The sequence below is a fragment of the Microcebus murinus genome, chromosome 20 (assembly GCF_040939455.1).
Source record: "Microcebus murinus isolate Inina chromosome 20, M.murinus_Inina_mat1.0, whole genome shotgun sequence".
Classification (NCBI taxonomy): domain Eukaryota; kingdom Metazoa; phylum Chordata; class Mammalia; order Primates; family Cheirogaleidae; genus Microcebus; species Microcebus murinus.
The window spans coordinates 40,344,744-40,352,464 of NC_134123.1; the positions used below are offsets into that span (position 1 = coordinate 40,344,744).

Here is a 7,721-nt window from a genome sequence, read left to right on the forward strand (position 1 = left end):
CACGGGAGACGGGCGGGCAGGGCGCAGTGTGGAACTGGCAGTGTCTAATCACCGATGGGAGACGGGCGGGCCGGGCTCTGTGTGGATCTGGCTGTGTCCACTCACCCATCGGAGACAGGCAGGCAGGGCGAAGTGTGGAACTGGCTCTGTCCACTCACCCACGAAAGACGGGCAGGCAGGGCGCAGTGTGGAACTGGCTGTGTCCACAAACCAACGGGAGGCGGGCATGCAGGGCTCTTTGTGGAACTTTCTGTGTCCACACACGCACGGGACATGGGCAGACAGGGCACAGTGTGGAACTTGTGTATCCACTCACCCATGGGTGACGTGCAGGCTGGGCTATGTGTGGAACTGTCAGTGTCCACACTCCCACGGGGCACGGGCAGACAGGGAGCAGTGTGGAACTTGCTGTGTTTACACATCAAACAGAGACGGGTAGGCAGGGCGCTGTGTGGACGTGGCTGTGTCCACTCACCCACGGGAGAGGGGTAAGCTGGGCGCCGTGTGGATTTATTGTGTCCCCTCATCCACGGGAGACGGGTAGGCAGGGCGCTGTGTGGAACTTGTTGTGTCCACACACCCACCAGAGACAGGCGGGCAGGGCGCAGTGGATGTGACTGTGTAAACTCACCCATGGGAGACGGGCAGTCAGGGCGCAGTGTCGAACTGGCTGTGTACACAAACCAAAGGGACACAGGCAGTCAGGGCGCGGTGTGGATCTAGCTGTGTCCACTCACCCATGGGAGACGGGCAGGCAGGGCTCTGTGTGGATCTGGCTGTGTCCACACACCCATGGGAGACGGGCAGGCCGTGCGATGTGTCGATCTGGGTGTGTCCACACACCCATGGGGGACGGTCAGAAAGGGTGCCAGACCTTTGGTCTGACACCTGACAGTCCAGATGCCACGCATGCCGCCGCGTGGCGGCGGTGTCACGGCTCGGGACAAGAGGAGGCCCCACGGTGCGGGCTGGGGCGCCTGGCACCGCGACGGGCGCTGAGGGTGGGGGTGACCCCCCTGACCGCCGCCGCGCTCCCAGAAAGGGGATAGAGCAAGTGGAAAAGAAAAAAAAAAGAAAAAAAAAGCCTACGGGACCGGTATTCCCAGGCGGTCTCCCATCCAAGTACTAACCAGGCCCGACCCTGCTTAGCTTCGGAGATCAGACGAGACCGGGCGCGTTCAGGCCAGCGTGGCCAGAGAGGGTGGAGGGCGCCCCTGCCCCGCTCAAGAAGCGGAGCCTAACTGCGCTTCCCCTCGCCGGGCCTGTTGCGTTAGTCGGCCGGGTCCCGCGGGCTCCGCGGGACTGGGGAGAGGGGCGGGGCGGTGGGGGGGCTGTACACACACACACACACACACACACACACACACACACACACAGAGATGGGCCTCCAAGGCTGGACCCGCCAAGGTGGAGACCTTCCAGCCCCCCTCCTCTCCTCGCCTCCTTCACCTACCTGACCCCACCCCCAGCGCGCCGCCCCTGCTGACTGCGCATGCGCACGGGGCGCTCGACCTTTGCCCCCAGCCAGGGCCCGCCCTCCCCCACAAACCCTTTCAGCTGTGCCCCCCGCCCTGTGCGTGGGCTGCCGCCTATTCCCCAGGGCCAGGGCTGGGGCACAGCGCATGGGGGAGGGGAGCGAGTGTAGGGGCGTCTCTCGGGATGTGTCCCATGGGTGTGGTGGGGTGGGATGGGGTGGTTTGGGGGGCTCTGAAGAAATCAATCCCCTCCATCTCCTCCCTCTGGAAAACCCCCAAGCCCTTGGAGAACTGCCCGCACCGCTACCGTGGGGGCTGGGACCCTCCTCTGTGTCCTCCTGTGGCCCAGTCCAAGGGGCCTGGGCCTGGCCAGGGCTGCATTGGACCCCGACCACCCTGGCGTGTGGACTCGCTAGAAATCGGCGATTAGATATTGGATTCCAGCTTCATTGAGGTCATTTCACTAATGAGTGCACCGGAGTTTCCTAATCCATCTGTGAGGGTGGCAACTGAAAGAGAATTTTAAAGCTGACAGAATAGGCGAGGGAAGGCATAGGAGATTTCCACACCCAGCAAGGAAGACTTTCCCGAAATGGAAGAAAGAAACGAGCAAACAGAGACACCGGTAGCCCGCCCGGATCAGAGTCTGCCCCTGAGAGAAAGTACCCTGACCAGGTTCACCCGTGGGTGGTTGGCGAGCTAGCGGCATTCAGAAGAGCGAGGCCCGCAGTCTGTGCGGAAGACACCTGCACTCGGGTGTGTGTGGCAGCACAATTCACAAGCAGCTCCAGATGTTAAACCAAGGAGAAGCCAGAGAGTTCCCAACGCCCCAGGTGTCCTCAGCCCACGACCGGCTGCTGTGGGAATGCAAAGCCCAGCTCCTTGTCTCAGAGCGGGACAACCAGGAGGTGTGATGTACACCCCGGGGTTCCCAGGAGGATCAGGCTGAAGCTGGGACTTGGCCTCAAAGTGTCCCCTCGCCTGGCCACCCCCTTCCCCTTCCTGCTCCTCTACTCCTGGTGCCCCTCCATCCAGGGGCCAGACCTTAAAGAGTCACCGCAAGAGAATCCTGGTCCCAAAGGAGCCTTCTGGGGGACCCCTGCTGAGAGAGGTTGTGGGCATGGCCCGCTGGGGCTCTGCCCGACCCAGGGCTGAGAGATGCAACCTCCCAGCTCTGGGTCCCTGCAGGAAGTGTTGGCAAGCACAGGGCCAGTCCTCCAAAGGCCCAGGTGCAGGGAGCCCAGGCCAAGCAGCCTGTGGAAGAAGCCACATGCCTTGCCACCCCGGGAACAGGACTGCAGGTCACGGCCCCTCCCACATCCTCCTCCTCCTCCTCCTCCTCCCCCCCACCCTGACATGGCCCAGGGCTCAGAGACACCTCAGACTCTTGCTACCCAAAGTGCAAAGGGCATCAGTTGCTCCTCCAAACCCCCCGCCCAGCAGACCACGTTGTCCAGCCAGCCCCCGGGCCTCCCTGGGGTGCCCAGCACAAAAGGGCAGACACCCACCGGACCCTCAATCTCAGTTTTCGGATGTTTTTGCCACTCTAAGGACCCGCGGGCCAGCTGGGCCTTCTGGCAGGACAGAGAGCCCCGGAATCCGACGTGGAGAGCTGCGTGTGGAGAGCTGCGTGTACGTCCCCATCAGGAGGCCGTCCCCACCTCCGCCGCTCTCCCCTCGCGGGGAGCGGCAGCCGCAGGGCCTCAGGGAAGACACCAGGCTGGGCCCCCACGGCACAGCGGGGGCACGTCCCCCACACGCGACTTAGGGATGGCTGCTCGAGACTGCTGCGTCCACCCTGCTGCCGGGTTTCTGGAGGGCTTCCTGGAAGCAGCGTCCACACCAAGCCCTTGGAAGGCCCAGGCGACGGGGGAGCCGGTCATGTAGGGGCCGAGGATGGTGACGGGCAAGGAGGAGCATGTCAGGCAGGGGCCGAAGACGGTGACGGTGACGGTGACGGGCAGGGTAGGAAGGAGCCGTTCAGGCAGGGGCCAAGGACGGTGACGGGCCTGGCCGGGGAGGAGTGTGTCAGGCAGGGGCACAGGAGACGGGCGGGGTAAGGGTTATGGTTACAGTTAGGGCACAATTCACAATCGCAAAGATGTGGAAGCGACCCGAGTGCCCATCCATCCAGGAGTGCATTAATTAAATCTGGCACGTGGACACCACGGAGTGCCATTCGGCTATGAGGAGCAGCGGTGAGAGGGCACCTCTCGTGTTCTCCCGGCCAGAGCTGGAACCCGTTCCAGTAAGCCAAGTGTCCCAAGAATGGACACACGAGCACCACGTGAGCGCGCTCACCACCAAATTGGTACGAACGGATGGACACCTAAGTGGACACAGAGGAATCACCTTCATCGGGTGGGTGTCGGGCGGGTGGGGGGAGGGGATGGGCATACACATCCATTAGGAATGGGGTGGGTGCGCACCGACTGGGGGATGGGCGCACTTGAAGCTAATGACCCGAGGGGGGAGGCTGGGAGAGGGCAACGTACCCGACCTTAACATTGGTACCCCCACAGTACGCTGGAACAACATGAGAGGTAAATGAATAAGAACACAGGGGGGAGGGGGGCACGGGCAACACATGTCACCTGGATACTTGGACTCCCATCAACTGCTTGAAAAGAGAGAGAAAAGAAAATGCAATAATAGAGGTAAGAGACACGTTTTAAAAATAATGAATCCGAAGAGAAAAGTAAAAGGAGGCCTGTGGAGCAGGTCTGGGTGTGACTCCGGATCCCCCAACATCAGGTGCCACCACCAAAGATTCCTACGTGGAGCCCATAGAACCCCAAAAGCAACGGGACGAGTTCTGGTCACATACTCCCTCAAAATGACATCCTGGCCTTCTTCTGGAACTCCCTCCCCTCTCAGACTCTCAAGGTTTCCTCCAGCGTGTCGGTTCCCACAGACCAGACCTTTGGTCTGAGACCTGACAGTCCAGATGCCACGCATGCTGTCGCGTGGGGCGGTGTCGCGGCTTGGGACAAGAGGAGGCCCCACGGTGCGGGCTGGGGTGCCAGGCACCGCGGCGGGCGCTGAGGGTGGGGGTGACCCCCACCCCGGTCCGCCGCCACGCTCCCAGAAAGGGGACAGAACAAGAGGCAAAAAAAAAAAAGCAGCAGCAGCCTACCGCACCCGGTATTCCCAGGCGGTCTACATCCAAGTACTAACCAGGTCCGACCCTGCTTAGCTTCCGAGAACAGACGAGATCCTGTGCGTTCAGGGTGGTGTGGCCCAAGACGGTGGAGGGCGCCCCTGCCATGCTCAAGAAGCCGAGCCTCTCTGTGCTTCCCCGCTGCCTCCTCCCGCCCCAGGCCCCGCGCTGGGCCAGGACTGTTGAGTTCGCTGGCCGGGTCTGGCGGGCTCCGAGGGACAGGGGTGACGGGCGGGGCGGGGCGGGCCGGGGTGGGGAGCTGTCTCTCTATACACACCCACACACACTCACACTCACTCAACAAGATGCGATTCCACGGCTGGACTTGCCAAGGTGGAGACCTTCCAGCCCCCCTCCTCTCCTCGCCTGGCCTACTTCACCTACCAGCTGCCCAACCCCCAGTGTGTCCCTGCTGCTGCCACTGCTGACTGTGCATGCCAGGCTCTTGCCCTTTGACCCCAGCCAGGGGCCGCCCTCCCCCACAACCCCTTTCAGCTGCGCCCCCCCAGCCCTGTGGGTGGGCTGCCCCCTATTCCCCCAGACCAGGTCCCGGGCACAGTGCAAAAGGGAGGGGAGCGAGTGTATGGGGCGTCTCTCTCTCTCTCTCTCTCTCTCTCACTCTCTCTCTCTCTCTTGGGATGTGTCCCATGGGTGGGGTGGGGTGGCGTGGTTTGTGTGGCGCTGAAGAAATCAGTCCCCTCCATCTCCTACCTCTGGAAAACGCCCAAGCCCTTGGAGAACTGCCCGCACCGCTACCGTGGGGGCCGGGACCCTCCTCTGTGTCCTCCTGTGGCCCAGCCCAAGGGGCCTGGGCCTGGCCGGGGCTGCATTGGACCCCGACCACCCCGGGGTGTGCACTTGCTAAAAATCGGCGATTAGATATTGGATTGGAGCTTCATTGAGGTCATTTCACTAATGAGTACAACGGAAAGAGTTTCCTAATCCATCTGTGAGGGTGGCAACTGAAAGAGAATTTTAAAGCTGACAGAATAGGAGAGGGAAGGCATAGGAGATTTCCACACCCAGTAAGGAAGCCTTTCCCGAAATGGAAGAAAGAAAGGAGCAAACAGAGACACCGGTAGCCCGCCCGGATCAGAGTCTGCCCCTGAGAGAAAGTACCCTGACCAGGTTCACCCGTGGGTGGGTGGCGAGCTAGCGGCATTCAGAAGAGCGAGGCCCGCAGTCTGTGCAGAAGACACCTGCACTCCGGTGTGTGTGGCGGCACGATTCACAAGCAGCTCCAAATGGTACCAGAAAGAGAAGCCAGGGAGTTCCTGATGCCCCAGATGTCCTCAGCCCAGTACTGGCTGCTATGGGAACGCGAAGCCCGGCTCCTGGTCTCAGAGCGGGACTGCCAGGAGGTGTGATGTACAGTCCGGGGGGTGCCCAGGAGGATGAGGCTGAAGCTGGGACTTGGCCTCAAAGTGTTCCCTCGCATGGGCAGCCCCTTCCGCTTCCTGCTCCTCTGCTCCTGGTGCCCCTCCATCCAGGGGCCAGACCTCAAAAATCACCTGCAGGAGAATCCTGGTCCCAAAGGAGCTTTCTGGGGGACCCGTGCTGAGAGAGGTTGTGGGCATGGCCCGCTGGGGCTCTGCCCGACCCAGGGCTGGGAGATGCAACCTCCCAGCTCTGGGTCCCTGCAGGAAGTGTCGGCAAGAACAGGGCCGTTCCTGCAAAGGCCCAGGTGCAGGGAGCCCAGGCCGAGCAGCCTGTGGAAGAAGCCTCCAGGGCTCAGAGACACCTCAGACACTGCTACCAAAGTCCTAAGGGCATCACTTGCTCCTCCAAAGCCTCTGAGCAGACCGCGTTGTCCAGCCAGCCCCTGGGCCTCCCTGGGGTGCCCAGCACAAAAGTGCAGACACCCACCGGACTCGCAATATCAATTTGAGGATGTTTCTGCCACCCTGAGGACCCGCAGGCCAGCTGGGACTCCGGGCAGGACAGAGAGCCCCGGAATCCGACGTGGAGAGCTGCGTGTACGTCCCCATCAGGAGGCGGCCCCCACCTCCATGGCAAGGCTCTCCCCTTGCGGGGAGCGGCAGCCACAGGGCATCAGGGAAGACACCAGGCTGGGCCCCCGCGGCACAGCCAGGGCACGTCCCCCGCATGCGAGTCGTCGCGGCCGCCCTGCTGCCGGGTTCCTGGAGGGCTTCCTGGAAGCAGCGTCCACACCAAGCCCTTGGAAGGCCCAGGCGACGGAGGAGCCCGTCAGGCAGGGGCCGAGGACGGTGACGGTGACGGGCCGGGCGGGAAGGAGCAGGCAGGGGCAGAGGAGACGGGCTGGGTAAGGGTTAGGGTTATAGTCTGGGCACAATTCACAATCGCAAAGATGTGGAAGCGACCCGAGTGACCATCGATCCACGGGTGCATTAATAAAATGTGGCACGTGGACACCACGGAGTGCCGTTCAGCTATGAGGAACAGCGGTGAGAGGGCACCTCTCGTGTTCTCCCGGCCAGAGCTGGAACCCGTTCCAGTGAGCCAAGTGTCCCAAGAATGGACACACGAGCACCACGTGCGTGCGCTCGCCAGCAAATTGGTAGGAACCAATGGACACCTAAGTGGACACAGAGGGATCGCTTTCATCGAGTGGGTGTCGGGCGGGCCTGGGGAGGGGATGGGCATGCACATCCATTAGGAATGGGGTGGGTGCACACCAACCGGGGCATGGGCGCACTTGAAGCTCTGACCCCACCCGAGGGGGGGGCGGGGAAAGGGCGATGCACCTGTGGACGGAAAAAATCCAAGCCCTGAAATATTTGAAAGAAGTTTATTTTGAGCGAAATTTGAGGACCATGACCTGGAGCCACTCTCAAGAAGCCTTGAGCAAGTGGGCTTGCTGTAGCTGGGTTACAGTTTAGTTTTATATATTTTTAGAGAGACAAAGGTTATAGGCAAGGTCACAAATCAATACATGAGAGGCATACATTGGTTTGGCCCAAAAAGGTGGGACATCTCGAAGCGGGGGCTTACAGGTTATAGGTGGGTTTAAAGATTCTTTGGCTGGCAATTGGCTGAGAGGGTTAGACTTTATCTAGAAGACCAGAAAGGATATGCTTACTTTAAGATAAGGTTGTGGGCACTCT

General features: G+C 61.3%; 2 pseudogenes; both read right to left on the reverse strand.

Moving 5' to 3' along the window:
- Positions 1-1,082: 1,082 nt before the first annotated feature.
- Positions 1,083-1,200, reverse strand: LOC142862958 (uncharacterized; annotated as a pseudogene).
- A 3,404-nt stretch (positions 1,201-4,604) lies between these two features.
- On the reverse strand, positions 4,605-4,722 carry LOC142862956 (uncharacterized; annotated as a pseudogene).
- Positions 4,723-7,721: the final 2,999 nt, after the last annotated feature.